The sequence below is a fragment of the Ranitomeya imitator genome, chromosome 2, assembly GCF_032444005.1.
Source record: "Ranitomeya imitator isolate aRanImi1 chromosome 2, aRanImi1.pri, whole genome shotgun sequence".
Classification (NCBI taxonomy): Eukaryota; Metazoa; Chordata; class Amphibia; order Anura; family Dendrobatidae; genus Ranitomeya; species Ranitomeya imitator.
This window is the reverse complement of record NC_091283.1, coordinates 721,558,868-721,575,146: the sequence shown is the minus strand read 5'-3', so window position 1 is coordinate 721,575,146 and position 16,279 is coordinate 721,558,868. Positions and strand designations below refer to the sequence as shown.

The 16,279-nt window shown below is 43.8% G+C and overlaps 1 long non-coding RNA gene across 1 annotated transcript; it reads right to left on the bottom strand.

Moving 5' to 3' along the window:
- Positions 1-12,402: 12,402 nt before the first annotated feature.
- Positions 12,403-15,739, bottom strand: LOC138665578 (uncharacterized). The gene is made up of 3 exons (XR_011318493.1): positions 15,565-15,739; positions 12,851-12,895; positions 12,403-12,562 (listed from the first exon to the last, which is right to left on the bottom strand). It is a non-coding gene; the product is annotated as an uncharacterized lncRNA (long non-coding RNA).
- Positions 15,740-16,279: the final 540 nt, after the last annotated feature.

Sequence of the window (16,279 nt, the reverse complement as noted above, 5' to 3'; positions counted from 1 at the left end):
GGCTACCAGTATAGTTGGTAAGGGATCATAGAAGATGGGGTGCGGGACTGAGGGTGCGGGAAATTACTGAAATACACAAGGATTGCAGTTTCCTTTACCTTTACTTGGTAGTTGCAGGTTCAGTCCAGGGCACGGGTAACAGGTGATGATGGGGTCCAGGCAGCCTGGAAGCAACTTGGGATCCACCTAGCCAGGTGGGTTTGGAAGCCTTCCTTCTGTTCTACTCTCTTAGGTCCTTGCTGCTTTAAGCTTTGTTCAAGTTCCTCTCCTGCATGTTGCTTCTAACCTGTATAGCAGACAGCGTGAGCCTATCACGGCACTGCCTTTCCATTGGCAGCCTCTTGGTCTGCTGCAGTGCCTCCGGGTGTTCAGTGTGGCCAGGGAGATTGCAGTTCTCTGCCCTCCAGATTCAGTTGTAGGGGCATACAGTACTCACACAGCCAAGGACTCTGGTCTTTGTCAGCGCTTTGTTCTGAGGTGAGCCAGGCTACAGCTCCATTCCCCAGGTTCTCCTCGACTTGCCTACTCTCCTCTCACTCTCCTCACTAGACTCAGACTGACTAACTCCACCTCCAGACCAGAACTTATCGGGAAGCTCCCCTGAAACCAGGTGTTAGGGCTCCCCCATCTTGTCTGGATTCAGAAAGGTGTTGGATGCTGGTATTTCCTTTTAAGGGGACCCCTCCTTGCTTCCAGGCATGACATCACCCCCTGTGAGTGAGGCAATGCCACTGTGGCAACCGGACACCTGGGGTGCCACACATACCCTATGATTGTCCAGTATGTTGTATAGCTGCACTGTGATTCTGATGGGATGTGCACTCTCTTGTGGATACACAAACGGCTCCTAAAGTAAACATAAATTTATTCAAGAGTTGTTGACAAGCCATTATTTCTTCAATTTGAAAAATGCTAACCTGTTTCTGCTACCTAAATAAATGAATTTTTTTCACATGGTTTGATAAAAAGTCATTGCAATTATTTATTTATTTTATATTATTTTCATAATAGTAAACACACATCTTTTATGGGCAATTATTTGCCATAAATCAGACAAATTTGCTGAAGCTGGTAAATTTGAATTTCAATCTGTTCCATCATCTCTGGTGGTTGCCATGACACATAGATGTGTAATTTTAGAATTGCAATTTGGATTAAAATAGCAGCTAATGAACATTAATGTTACTTATATCAGCTAGTACCCTTTTTTGTGTTTCAGTATTTTCACCCATCATTTCATGAATTGAAAGTAAGAATTCACAACACTGGTTTAATTTAATTTTAAAAAAATCTTAGAGAAGCTGGCCATACATTTGATTTTTTTTTCTTTCAGTAGTGTAAAAATGCATTCATTATTTTCTTTTCTTTCTATGAAGAAGAAGAGAATAATCTGGTTCCATACATCACTGTGCACATGACGCGCCCACCAGGGCCGTGGGGTACCCAGAATCGGATGGGACAGTTCCATGGGGAGGTCACGGGGCCGTGATCCGTTTCTGTGGCCCTGGCCGTTTCATAAAATGGAGGATAACTATGTGGTGTTTGGTTGGCTCTGGCGAGGAACTTGAGTTTAAAGGAACTGTAATTGTCGGGGTTCCTTTCAGTTGGACTACTACTTACCCTAAGAGTTGTGCAACAGCTTGGTTATCCTAAGCTGCAGCTGTCTCATGTCAGTGTACAGTACAAATGGTTGGTCATAGTCAGGGGAAGCCAGGACCTCATCTCCCATGAGGGCCAATTTCAACCTGATAAAGGACTCTTCTATCCTTTTGTTCCACTCGAATGGAAGACTTTTGACTTGGACTTGGATTGGCCCACTAGAAGATCTTGCAGGGGTGCAGATATTTTGGTGAAGTCCTTGATGATTCTCTGGTAGTAACCTACCAACCCAAGAAACTGCCTTCATGAATGGTGCTGGGTCTTTGCCAGTCCCGGATAATGGTGACTTTGTCAGGGTCTGGTGCCACACCTTCCGCACTTACCATATGGCCTAGATACTGCACCTTGGGCATCAAAAGGTGACATTTGGATGGCTTTACTTTCAAACCAAAGTAGAACAGGGCTTTGAATACTTTGGCCAGGTGCTTCAAGTGGTCTTCATAGGTTTTGTAGAAGATGATGATGTCATCCAAGTACAACATAATGGTTTCAAAGTTCTTATGCTGGAGGCAACACTACATCATTCTCTGAAATGTCCCTGGTGCATTGCAAAGCCCGAATGGCATGTAGTTGAACTGGGAGAGGCCCATTAGTATTGTGAAGGCGGTCTTCTCTTTATCCGCCTCCGCCATGGGAGCCTGCCAATACCCACTGGTGAGATCAAAGGTGGAGAATTAGTTAGCGGATCTCAGTGCAAATAGTGACTCCTCAATTCTAGGTAATGGGTAGGCGTCCTTGTTTGTAATGCTGTTAATTCACTTGTAGTCAACACTAGTGTTGAGCGATACCGTCCGATACTTGAAAGTATCGGTATCGGATAGTATCGGCCGATACCCGAAAAATATCGGATATCGATATGTGACCAAAAGAAGCAAGAAGACCATGGAGAAATCACCAACCACACAACTGAAGAACCGATATCAAATCTTTGTAGAGGATGAAGATGGCACACCTAAGGATGAAGCAATACCAGCAAGCAAAAAAGAAAAGGGCACACAGCAACAAGTGACAGCAAAAAGTACAGCCAAGAAGCAACGAAGAGTGGTGGTGGTGGGAGACTCACTACTGAGAGGCACAGAAGCAGCCATCTGCAGACCGGACATAACTGCAAGAGAAGTATGCTGCCTTCCAGGTGCGATGATCAAGGATGTGACCGATAGGATACCAAAGCTCTTCAACTCCAAGGACGTCCACCCATTTCTTCTGATACATGTTGGCACCAATGACACGGCAAGGAAGGACCTACCGACAATCTGCAAAGACTTTGAAGAGTTGGGGAAGAAAGTAAAGGAACTGGATGCACAGGTAGTTTTTTCTTCTATCCTTCCAGTAGACGGGCATGGCACCAGGAGATGGAACAGGATCCTTGATGCAAACAACTGGCTAAGACGATGGTGCAGACAACAAGGATTCGGATTCCTGGAGAGACGGACTACACCTCAACAAACCTGGGAAACACACATTCGCCAGAAGACTCGCTACACTCATCAGGAGGGCGTTAAACTAGAAGAAGAGGGGACGGGAAGAAAAACATTAGACTTGAACAAAGAAGATCCAGGAAAACATACTCAGAAGGGAGGTAAGAACATTTCTTAAACAATCCACAGCGAGGAGATTGGAACAAAACAAAATCCTCTAAACTGCATGCTTGCAAACGCCAGAAGCCTGACAAACAAGATGGAAGAACTAGAAGCAGAAATATCTACAGGTAACTTTGACATAGTGGGAATAACCGAGACATGGTTAGATGAAAGCTATGACTGGGCAGTTAACTTACAGGGTTACAGTCTGTTTAGAAAGGATCGTAAAAATCGGAGAGGAGGAGGGGTTTGTCTCTATGTAAAGTCTTGTCTAAAGTCCACTTTAAGGGAGGGTATTAGCGAAGGAAATGAGGATGTCGAGTCCATATGGGTCGAAATTCATGGAGGGAAAAATGGTAACAAAATTCTCATTGGGGTCTGTTACAAACCCCCAAATATAACAGAAACCATGGAAAGTCTACTTCTAAAGCAGATAGATGAAGCTGCAACCCATAATGAGGTCCTGGTTATGGGGGACTTTAACTACCCGGATATTAACTGGGAAACAGAAACCTGTGAAACCCATAAAGGCAACAGGTTTCTGCTAATAACCAAGAAAAATTATCTTTCACAATTGGTGCAGAATCCAACCAGAGGAGCAGCACTTTTAGACCTAATACTATCTAATAGACCTGACAGAATAACAAATCTGCAGGTGGTCGGGCATCTAGGAAATAGCGACCACAATATTGTACAGTTTCACCTGTCTTTCACTAGGGGGACTTGTCAGGGAGTCACAAAAACACTGAACTTTAGGAAGGCAAAGTTTGACCAGCTTAGAGATGCCCTTAATCTGGTAGACTGGGACAATATCCTCAGAACTAATAATACAGATAATAAATGGGAAATGTTTAAGAACATCCTAAATAGGCAGTGTAAGCGGTTTATACCTTGTGGGAATAAAAGGACTAGAAATAGGAAAAACCCAATGTGGCTAAACAAAGAAGTAAGACAGGCAATTAACAGTAAAAAGAAAGCATTTGCACTACTAAAGCAGGATGGCACCATTGAAGCTCTAAAAAACTATAGGGAGAAAAATACTTTATCTAAAAAACTAATTAAAGCTGCCAAAAAGGAAACAGAGAAGCACATTGCTAAGGAGAGTAAAACTAATCCCAAACTGTTCTTCAACTATATCAATAGTAAAAGAATAAAAACTGAAAATGTAGGCCCCTTAAAAAATAGTGAGGAAAGAATGGTTGTAGATGACGAGGAAAAAGCTAACATATTAAACACCTTCTTCTCCACGGTATTCACGGTGGAAAATGAAATGCTAGGTGAAATCCCAAGAAACAATGAAAACCCTATATTAAGGGTCACCAATCTAACCCAAGAAGAGGTGCGAAACCGGCTAAATAAGATTAAAATAGATAAATCTCCGGGTCCGGATGGCATACACCCACGAGTACTAAGAGAACTAAGTAATGTAATAGATAAACCATTATTTCTTATTTTTAGGGACTCTATAGCGACAGGGTCTGTTCCGCAGGATTGGCGCATAGCAAATGTGGTGCCAATATTCAAAAAGGGCTCTAAAAGTGAACCTGGAAATTATAGGCCAGTAAGTCTAACCTCTATTGTTGGTAAAATATTTGAAGGGTTTCTGAGGGATGTTATTCTGGATTATCTCAATGAGAATAACTGTTTAACTCCATATCAGCATGGGTTTATGAGAAATCGCTCCTGTCAAACCAATCTAATCAGTTTTTATGAAGAGGTAAGCTATAGGCTGGACCACGGTGAGTCATTGGACGTGGTATATCTCGATTTTTCCAAAGCGTTTGATACCGTGCCGCACAAGAGGTTGGTACACAAAATGAGAATGCTTGGTCTGGGGGAAATTGTGTGTAAATGGGTTAGTAACTGGCTTAGTGATAGAAAGCAGAGGGTGGTTATAAATGGTATAGTCTCTAACTGGGTCGCTGTGACCAGTGGGGTACCGCAGGGGTCAGTATTGGGACCTGTTCTCTTCAACATATTCATTAATGATCTGGTAGAAGGTTTACACAGTAAAATATCGATATTTGCAGATGATACAAAACTATGTAAAGCAGTTAATACAAGAGAAGATAGTATTCTGCTACAGATGGATCTGGATAAGTTGGAAACTTGGGCTGAAAGGTGGCAGATGAGGTTTAACAATGATAAATGTAAGGTTATACACATGGGAAGAAGGAATCAATGTCACCATTACACACTGAATGGGAAACCACTGGGTAAATCTGACAGGGAGAAGGACTTGGGGATCCTAGTTAATGATAAACTTACCTGGAGCAGCCAGTGCCAGGCAGCAGCTGCCAAGGCAAACAGGATCATGGGGTGCATTAAAAGAGGTCTGGATACACATGATGAGAGCATTATACTGCCTCTGTACAAATCCCTAGTTAGACCGCACATGGAGTACTGTGTCCAGTTTTGGGCACCGGTGCTCAGGAAGGATATAATGGAACTAGAGAGAGTACAAAGGAGGGCAACAAAATTAATAAAGGGGATGGGAGAACTACAATACCCAGATAGATTAGCGAAATTAGGATTATTTAGTCTAGAAAAAAGACGACTGAGGGGCGATCTAATAACCATGTATAAGTATATAAGGGGACAATACAAATATCTCGCTGAGGATCTGTTTATACCAAGGAAGGTGATGGGCACAAGGGGGCATTCTTTGCGTCTGGAGGAGAGAAGGTTTTTCCACCAACATAGAAGAGGATTCTTTACTGTTAGGGCAGTGAGAATCTGGAATTGCTTGCCTGAGGAGGTGGTGATGGCGAACTCAGTCGAGGGGTTCAAGAGAGGCCTGGATGTCTTCCTGGAGCAGAACAATATTGTATCATACAATTTGGTTCTGTAGAAGGACGTAGATCTGGGGATTTATTATGATGGAATATAGACTGAACTGGATGGACAAATGTCTTTTTTCGGCCTTACTAACTATGTTACTATGTTACTATGATACCGATATTCGATACCAATACAAGTCAATGGGACATCAAGTATCGGAAGGTATTCTCATGGTTCCCAGGGTCTGAAGGAGAGGAAACTCTCCTTCAGGCCCTGGGATCCATAGGAATGTGTAAAATAAAGAATTAAAATAAAAAATATTGATATGCTCACCTCTCCGGCGGCCCCTGGACATCACGCTGGTAACCGGCCGGCTTCTTTGTTTAAAATGAGCGCCTTCAGGACCTGCGAATGATGTCACGGCTTCTGATTGGTCGCGTGCCGCCCATGTGACTGGCACGCGACCTATCAGAAGCCGCGACGTCATTCGCAGGTCCTTAATTCCTAGAATTAGGAGTTTTGTGAATGAGAATGACGTCGCGGCTTCTGATTGGTCGCGTGCCGGTCACATGGGCGGCACGCGACCAATCAGAAGCCGCGACGTCATTCGCAGGTCCTGAAGGCGCTCATTTTAAACAAAGAAGCCGGCCGGTTACCAGCGTGATGTCCAGGGGCCGCCGGAGAGGTGAGCATATCAATATTTTTTATTTTAATTCTTTATTTTACACATCCCTATTGATCCGATACCGATACCCGATACCACAAAAGTATCGGATCTCGGTATCGGAATTCCGATACCGCAAGTATCGGCCGATACCCGATACTTGCGGTATCGGAATGCTCAACACTAGTCAACACACATTCTCATGGTATCATCTTTCTTTCTAACGAGGACTCACGGAGCTCCCCAGGGGCTGCAACTATCTCTGAATACCCCAGCCTCCTTCATCTCTCATAACATACTTTTGGCACATTGATAGTGTGCAGGAGGTACAGGCCGGTACCTCTCTTTAATGGGCAGATAAACTCCAGCGGGGATATGGTGTTGGACCCCTTTTGCCTGCCCAAAGTCTAGAGGTTGTTTGCTGAAGACCCGTTCAAATTATGGAGCCACCCGTTAAGCTCCATGCTTTTGGTGCGAAGGGGTGGAATCAGTGCCTACTTGTAGCTGCTGACACCAATCCTCCAGCTGCCCTTCAGAGCCATTTTATTTCACCTGATCGGATAGAAGCAAGGGTTCTGCTGCCTCTATTGCATTGTTGCCGACAGTGAACAGTTTAGCAAGGGTGGCATACCAAGGTAAACAGACCTCTCTCTCCCCACAATTCAAGATGAGTATTGGTACTCTCCCCTTGTGGACATCAACTACTCCCCTGGCTGTCAGGATAGTGGGCCTACTGTTAGAGTACAAGGTGTCTACCAGGGCTTTGCAGTCTTGACCCCTGAGGCCTATTGCTGACCGACACCAGATTAACATTTCACTCCTAGGGGGTATTGCAATGGGAAAGGATCACTTACTGTGACAATGCCGACTTCCCCACCAGACAGCTCTACCTGTTGTGTCTGCATCAGGGCTCTGATCTCCTTTTGCAGGACCCACTGCTGACTGGAGCTGGTGGTCTCGCCTACCTGTTGTAACTAAGCAATAATTTATCCAAGACAATTTTCAATTACATTAGTGCCCAAAATGATCATAGTATGGCATTCTCGCTTGTCAAAAGCAACTATAATCAAACCTTGCGACTGCAATTCTACTTGGCCAATCTTGATGGTCACCTCTATATATCCCATCTGAGGCAAGGGCTGACCATTGCTGGCTAGCATGGCAAGGTCTTTATCTGGGCAGTGAGCAATGTCTGAATCAACCAAGTACCACTTAACCCCTTCATGACCTTGGGATTTTCCATTTTTCCGTGTTCGTTTTTTGCTCCCCTTCCCAGAACCATAACTTTTTTATTTTTCCATCAATATGGCAATGTGAGGGCTTATTTTTTGCTAAACAAGTTGTACTTTTGAACTACATCATTGGTTTTAGCATATTGTGTACTAAAAAGCAGGAAACACATTCCAAGTGCGGTGAAATTGCAAAAAAAGTGCAATCCCTCACATGTTTTTTGATTGGCTTTTTTACAAGGTTCACTAAATGCTAAAACTGACCTGTCGTTATGATTCTACAGGTCATTATGAGTTCATAGAAACCAAACATGGCTAGGTTCCCTTTTATCTAAGTGGTGAAAAAAAATTCCAAACTTTGCTAAAAAAAAAAAAAATTGCGCCATTTTCCGATACCCGTAGCGTCTCCATTTTTCATGATCTTGGGTCGGCTGAGGCCTTATTTTTTGCTTGCTGAGCTGGCGTTTTCAATGATAGCATGTTGGTGCAGACACGTTCTTTTGATCGCCCGTTATTGCATTTTAATGCAATGTCGCGGCAACCAAAAAAACGTAATTTTGGCGTTTCAAATTTTTTTCTCGCTACGCTGTTTAGCGATCAGGTTAATCCTTTATTTTTATTGATAGATTGGGCAATTCTAAACGTGGCGATACCAAATATGTGTAGGTTTGATTTTTTTTTATTAATTTATTTTGAATGGGACGAAAGGGGGGTGATTTAAACTTTTATATATATATATTTTTTTTTCACATTTAAAAAAAAAAAATTTTTTCTTTTGCCATGCTTCAATAGCCTCCATAGGAGGCTAGAAGCTGGCACAACGCGATAGACTCTGCTACATAGCAGCAATCATCAGATCGCTGCTATGCAGCAGAAATGCAGGTGTGCTATGAGCTCCGACCACAGGTTGGCGCTCATAGCAGGCTGGCATCAGTAACCATAGAGGTCTCAAGGACCTCTATGGTTACAATGCACAAGCATCGCTGACCCCCGATCATGTGACGGGGTCGGCGATGCGCTCATTTCCGGCCGCCCCCGGCCGGAAGTGCCGGTTAAATGCCACTGTCAGCGTTTGACAGCGGCATTTAACTAGTTAATAGCGGCGGGTGAATCGTGATTTCTCCCGCCGCTATTGTGGGCACATGTCAGCTGTTCAAAACAGCTGACATGTCCCAGCTTTGATGCGGGCTCACCGCCATAGCCCTGAATCAAAGCAGGGGATCTGACCTCGGACGTACTATCCCATCCGAGGTCAAAAAGAGGTTAAATAGGATATATGGCATTGTTGTCACCTGGGAGCTGGAGTCCAATAAGGCGTTCATCGGGAAGCCATCGATCACAACGGGCAGGACCAGCCATCCTCCCACGTACTTGTCTCGCCAACTTGATGGGCCTGGTCATCTTACTCCTGAGGGTTGGCCCTTTGCCCCAGTGGTTGCTTGTTTAAATAACAGAATCTGGCAATGTGTCCCACCTTGCTGCAGTGGCAACAGATGGGCTGTCCGTCCTCATCGTAACGATTGCTAGCTCTCCCTCTGGTTGGTGGGATTCTCTTCTGCTGTTGCCACGGGACATCATCTGGACTGGAGGCCAGCTGGATCTTCTTCTTTGGAGCCACTTGTGTGGACTATACAGTTTTTGTGAGTGCAGCCACACTTTTGGTCAGTTCCTTGACCTGGAGACATAGGTCTGAAGCAGAGTCATCATCTTCGGCCGGCGTGTCTGTCTCAATAGGGGTCAGGGGAAAGGATGCTGCCCCCTGCTGGTATGTAGTTGCTGGTCGCCTAGAGGGCTCTGTGCCACTAGGATTTGGTTCATGCAGTACCTTACCTATTCTTAAAGTGTGCAAAGTCCAGTTCAGGATTTTGTAGGGCCTTTATATGCAGCTGTTCCTTTGAGTGTTAGACTGGAGTCCCTCTATAAACTGCTCCATTAGTAATCTATCTTCATCTTGCACACTGTCAGGGTCAACCTGCTTTATGGCCCTTAGCGCCTCCTGAAGGTTAAGAGCATAGTCCCGTATTCTGTCCTGCACCCTTTGTTTGCACCCAAAGAATCTCATTTTTTGTCTCTGCTGCAGTGCGAGTGTCAAAAATGTCCTTTAGTCTGGCCAAGATTTGGTTGACAGCACCTGTTATTTGGCCAATAAGGATACTGACTTTTCGACTTTCAGACACGGAGTACACTTTGAACAAACTTAATAGACTTTCCTTGAAATCGCTCAGGGTGTGCAACTCCCCTGAGTACTGCAGTAACCAGGTCGCTCCTGATATATATGGCATTGATAACGGCATTATGGGGACTGCAGATGTGGCCGTCACAGGATCTTGCTGCACTATGGGGGCTGTGGCTGCGTTTACCGCTGAATCTCCACCCGAGTTGGGCATTTTCTTCCCCCCTCAGTGAACCTCAGTCAAGCTCTGTTTACCTTTACTGTTGTCAGCAGCTGCTCTCCGATGGGTTGAATTGAGCTCCTCCTGGTCTCCAAGTCGGGACTTCCTGCTTTTCACTCGCTCACAATCGAGCGCAGCTCCAGCTTCACTTCACCCGCTGATGTCACAGCCCGGGCAGGGCTTTGCTTTGTGTCCTTTTTCTGGCTCTGCCCATGACAGCACACCCTCTTTGCTCGTGCCCACTGTGTTACACAGTTATGGCGGTGATTTGAAAGCTCTTTAAAATCTCTGGAATACAATTTAATAAAGTCTCTGGCACACAGTACCCGGCTATGCCCGGCTCCGAAAATGCTGTTCGTGATGCCAAAATGACGTGCCAACCAGGGCCGTGGGGTAGCCGGAATTGGACCGGACAGTACTATGGGGAAGGTCATGGGGCCATAATCCGTTTCCATGGCCCTGGCCATGTCATAAAGTAGAGGATAATTATGTGGTGTTTGGTTGTGACGCCACCTATGTGTTCGGCAATGGGTGGCCGACGGTGGGGTTTAGGTCCACTAGGGCTGATGGTGATGCAGCAAAGATGGTTCAGCTCCCCATTGGTAGTGCAGGGCCCCAGGGCAAATATATTTGATTGTTCAGAAGGTGGTGAACATTGGGGTGCAGAGAAAAAGTGAAGGACACAGCACAGAGAGGTGCAGTTTTCCTTACCTCTTATTTGAAAGTAGATGCAATCTGGGGTACCAATTACAAATGACGGATTGAGTCCTGCTTTCCTAGAGGCTTTCAGAGGATCCACCCTGCCGGGTGGGGTTGGCGACTTTCCTTGTGCACTCTCTTTTAGGGTCCCTGCTGTTTGTAGCTAAGCTGCGGCCCTCTCCTGCATGATGATTTCTAACCTGTATGGCGTGCGCCTATTTCATGGCCACTGTCCTGGGCTCTTGGTCTGGTACCATGCTTTGAGGTGTTCAATGTGGCCAGGGAACTTGCAGTCCCCTGCCCTCAAGATTTGGCTGACAGGCCATACAGCACTCGCCCAGCCAAGGACTCTGGCGTCCTTTTTTATTCAGCGCTCTTCTCTGGGGTCAGCTATACACAGTTTTTATTCCCCTGAGCTCTTGTCTCGGCTCCTGCCCCTTCCCTCTCTACAGACCAACGGCCAATTTCCTCTCTCACTGTCCTGTCACGAGCGCCAGCTGGCTCCTGTTTCCATGACAACTCCCCTGTTCACTCTCTCAGCTGACTTCTTTCTGACTCACTAACCCCACCTGCTGGCCAGAATTTTTAAGGAAACTCCCCTTTCTGGCCTAGAGCAGGAATTGACATGTACACTGTTACCTGGCATGGGGACCTTCCTTCTTGCCTCCAGGCATGACATCACCCCTTAGAGAGAGGCACTGTCACCGTGGCAACCAGACTCTGGGGTGCTACACATACATGATCATCACTGAGGTTGGAATACTTATATCTTGCATATATTGAAAGCTGCTGTGCCTATTCTGTACAATACATAACAAGCATTATTTTAAAACCAACCTTTACATAGAAAATGTTGCATATATTTAAGGAATTTTAGCCAACTATCATTTTCAAAATTGCTTAAATCTAGCAAGCTTTGGAGTTTTTTTTAATTTGATCTACCTATTGGGCACTAAATTATCATATCAGTGGGGTTCAAAATAAGATACTGATGAGGCTACCTTGAATAATACTAACAGACATAACATGCCAATAATCAATGTCAATACGCCCCCATAAGCTATGAAATCAAGAAGGTCTTTTTCCTCATCTATTTCTGTTGCTTGTTCAGTGCCAACACATTCACGTGTCTACAAGTGCAGTTGTGAATTCGTGTGGTAGAGTCTGACCTAAGAACTGCCCCCTCCAGCATCCTATTTTTCTGCAGCTGAATACACACTGGCGTACAGTTTCTAAAGATCAGGGGGATCACTTATACATTTGCTAAACTTTGGACTCTATTACCCAGCTATACTTCCCCTGTAGCAATGTTACAGATTTTGGGTTGGGTTTGGGTTCCTATCTCCAACCATCGCATCCTCAGAAATTTTCACAATGACTGTGTCAATTAGAGAACATTTTGAATGCGGTTATAGTTTATTGAATTCCATCAACACAAAGGATAATGATTATATAGCTGTAATGAACATGCTGCATGTATTTCATAGGTATCAGAGTCAGTAGGCATGACCTTTTCTCCACATCACTTGTGTTGTTAGCATTGTGGCTTGCATGGATCTAGAATAGGAAAAACAAGTATTTATTATTCACATAAACTTTTGATAGCATTTACATATAGCGACTGGGCATGATCACAAAAGTGATGCTGTCATGAGGAAAGCCAATATTCTAGTAGTATAAAATAAAAATCTTCAGGTGGTTAAAATGACTCATTTACAAGGTGCAAAATTAGGTGTACAGATACTTATTGGGGTCATGTTTATGATCTCGGTTTCCAAATAAAAGACATCACAAAACGTATTTTTATACAGTATATAAACAAATGAGAAGTCTCAGGTTATGTACCTTGTGGACAGCATTTTTGATCTGGACATTTTTGATCCTTGCAGGCTGAAATTAAATAACATAGTAATTGAATAAGATATCATTAAATAATTTCATTAAAGCAATAATTCTTCTACATGTAAGGCAAGCTGAAGCCTCATTCAGTGTTACTTACTCAGATACAGACTGGATGACTTTTAAATCATTCTTTACTTTGAATTGTAATTATCTATATGCTATACTATTTTAGACCAACAGTTTCAGGTTCAAGAGCAGTCCCTAGACTAAAACATGTTATTATAAAGATTGACACTCCTTGTGTGTCCGATTGTCTTAGCATCAAATGGATTTCCAGCTTTCGTATACTACTCCTACAGTATCTAACAATGGACCAAAAGAGGTTTTCTGGGCAGAGCAGATGTCTGCAGGTCATTGCAACAGTGCTACTCCAGAGACTTTTTTTTCTCATAATTGATATAATACTATCTATGAAGTGCTGTCTTTGTTTTTTTTTTCCCACAAGTGTGACTATCTATAAAATATTAGAAATGTACTCCTACAGTATCTAACAATGGACCAAAAGAGGTTTTCTGGGCAGAGCAGATGTCTGCAGGTCATTGCAACAGTGCTACTCCAGAGACTTTTTTTCTCATAATTGATATAATACTATCTATGAAGTGCTGTCTTTGTTTTTTTTTTCCCACAAGTGTGACTATCTATAAAATATTAGAAATGTATGGTGGCTGTTTTAATACTTTTTGTGATTCCATTTTGGAGTAATACTGACACAGACTCATTTCCAGCTGTGCAACTGTCTTTTCACCCTATGAAAATCTACAACTTATTTATGCCCCTTAACGTATGTTTTGGTGCCAGAGCTCTTTCTGATAATGGAACATCCTGGCAGCACATATGCAGCGCCCCAGGGTCCTTGTCGTTGCAGTAATATCATTTCCCTCTAGGGGGGAGTAATGTTACATCTGAAGGCAATAAAGGAGATCACTTTACCAGGTATCACAAACCACACAACACACTTCACACTCCAGTCCACCAGGGGGAGCCGTGCTCCTATTTATTAGGGCACTCCTCAAAATTAGGTAAAACTGGTGGTCTGGATAGGAAGTCAGGCAGAAGCAAGCTGGGCATCACAAAGTTAGCTGCTATCTGAGCTTCGCTCAGGTAGTTGGTCCCAGACAGGGGTGGGATCCTGTCAGAGGCCTAGACAGAGGGTCACGGATCTGCGGCTGCCTACCGATGCGGCAGCATCCTAAGAAAGAGACACGAACAGCGAATTGTATTGTAGAGGGTGATAACCGAAGTCATAGCAAAAGGAGAGGAAACCAGAAGGAGTTCTGCCCTGCACAGGCTGCCTCCTTCTGAGGCACAGGATCCGGTAGCCGGAACACCGAGGGAGCAACGCCTCCATGCCTTGCTCCATAGACTGGCAGGACAGCTATCTCCACGTTACCTACCTGACCTATACCCAGGAGGCACAGTGGCAACTTATGGGGGCTGGGGCATGCTAGAGTCCCTGTAAAAAGACCCAGGCCACCAGTCATATGGGTTTGTTCCTATCCATCTGGGGGACAGAGAGAAACATAACACCAACAACAGTTTGTGAGGACCTTACCGAGAAGCTTAGCAGGATGGGACTACAACATCCAGGCGCGAGAGGAAGGCTACTGATTTCCACCTAGATAAGGGGACTCTGGATTTGCCTTCAAACCGGCCGGACTCTGCCTGCCCTGTGATCTGGTGCTCTGGACTGTGGATGCTGAAGCCTTCAGTAAAAAGGTAAAGAGACTGCAACCTTGTGTCCTCGTCATTCACTGCACCTCACACCATCCACCATCTATACAATGGGACGCCCTGGGGACATACTTCACCTGTGGGAAGGTATACCATCTAGCTGCCATAACATCACCCCAGCGGACTGCTAAGCAGTGTCGGTCACCCTGACCAAATACCACAGGTGGCGTCACGAACATTTCCCCTTTAAAGACCTTTCCCTTTTTACAATGGACTTCCCGAGGGCCACAGACCGGGCCAGCCACCGTGACATCCCCCTTGAGAACCGAAGGACCCGGTACCAAGTACCCCACTGCCCTATGGGGGCAATCCACATACAATAATTTTTTATGACATGCTGTGTAACAGGTGGTTTTGGGTGACTTTTGCTGTGGCTTCTCTTTGTGCCCATGGAGGTTTTTCAGTGGCCTCCTAAAAGTTTTGGTAAAGTAAGCTTATATTGAGTCACAATAATGCCCCCAAAATCTATATTGGTGCTGAAGTAATCTTTTGTACAACTTGGTGGTTGCATGGATCTATAATATAGCCGTGTGCATGAGATCAGACACTTAAATTTCCGAACTCTTGAAACTGAGATGCAGATAATAATGTATAATAAAGTAAGCAAATGGTTAACCTTCACAAATTAGTTTGTTTTCACACTTATAAACATAATAATGCCAATGAAATGTTTTTTTTTTAAATTTAGTGGGCAGGTATGTATTGAAAAACATTGAACATATTGCACTTTTTTTCTACAGGAAATTATTGCCTTCTGTGCTCTTTGTCGTCTTAATTTTAAGGGACATTGCATACTGTAAAAAAGTTTTCCAGTATACTAGCAGGACATATCAGTTACTACTATAACCTCTGGTAAAACTACCATATATATATATTTAGATCATTGCTAATATGTTAGTGGCATCATTATCAAATTCTATACTTACGATTTTGGCATTTGGGTTTTGGACAAGGTTCTTGGCAAGGTTTTGGGCAAGGCTCTGGACAAGGTGGTGGACAAGGCTCTGGGCATTTCTTCTGTTGTTTCTTTACTTCAGACATTGTTGGAAAGAGACGTTGGAAAGTCAGATATGATGATAGCTGAGTAAAACAAGCTTCTGTGTTTGATCTGTCAAAATGCAAGCTTTTTATACTTTTTAATACTGGAACAGATTATTAGCATCTCACATGAAAGAATGTCAGCCAATACAATATTTACATAGATATATATCAGGATATTTCCCTAAAAGATAGGTGTTGTCTCATAGAGAAAAATATCTTCTTCATTAATAATTTATCATGCAAATATTCTTAATCCAACATTAATAACAATGAGATGTGATTATTCATATTTAAGCATTTGTGCAATTTACATTATTATGCTTCCAAGTTTTAAAGAGATATAATATGGCAGGCTAGAAGTGAATGGGGACCTTATATAATTCTTTGTATAGCTGAATTTTATTGAGGTGTACTTATTTTTTTTTCTGTCAAATTCTATATGAAACTCAACCTCTCCAAAACTGAACTTCTGCTCCCACTGTCTACTAACCTCCCTAAATCTGACACTTCCGTCTCCATGGGTGGCACCATAATAACACCCCGGCAGCAGGCGCACTGTCTTGGTGTTCCGTTTGACACCAATCTCTCCTTCACTTCCCA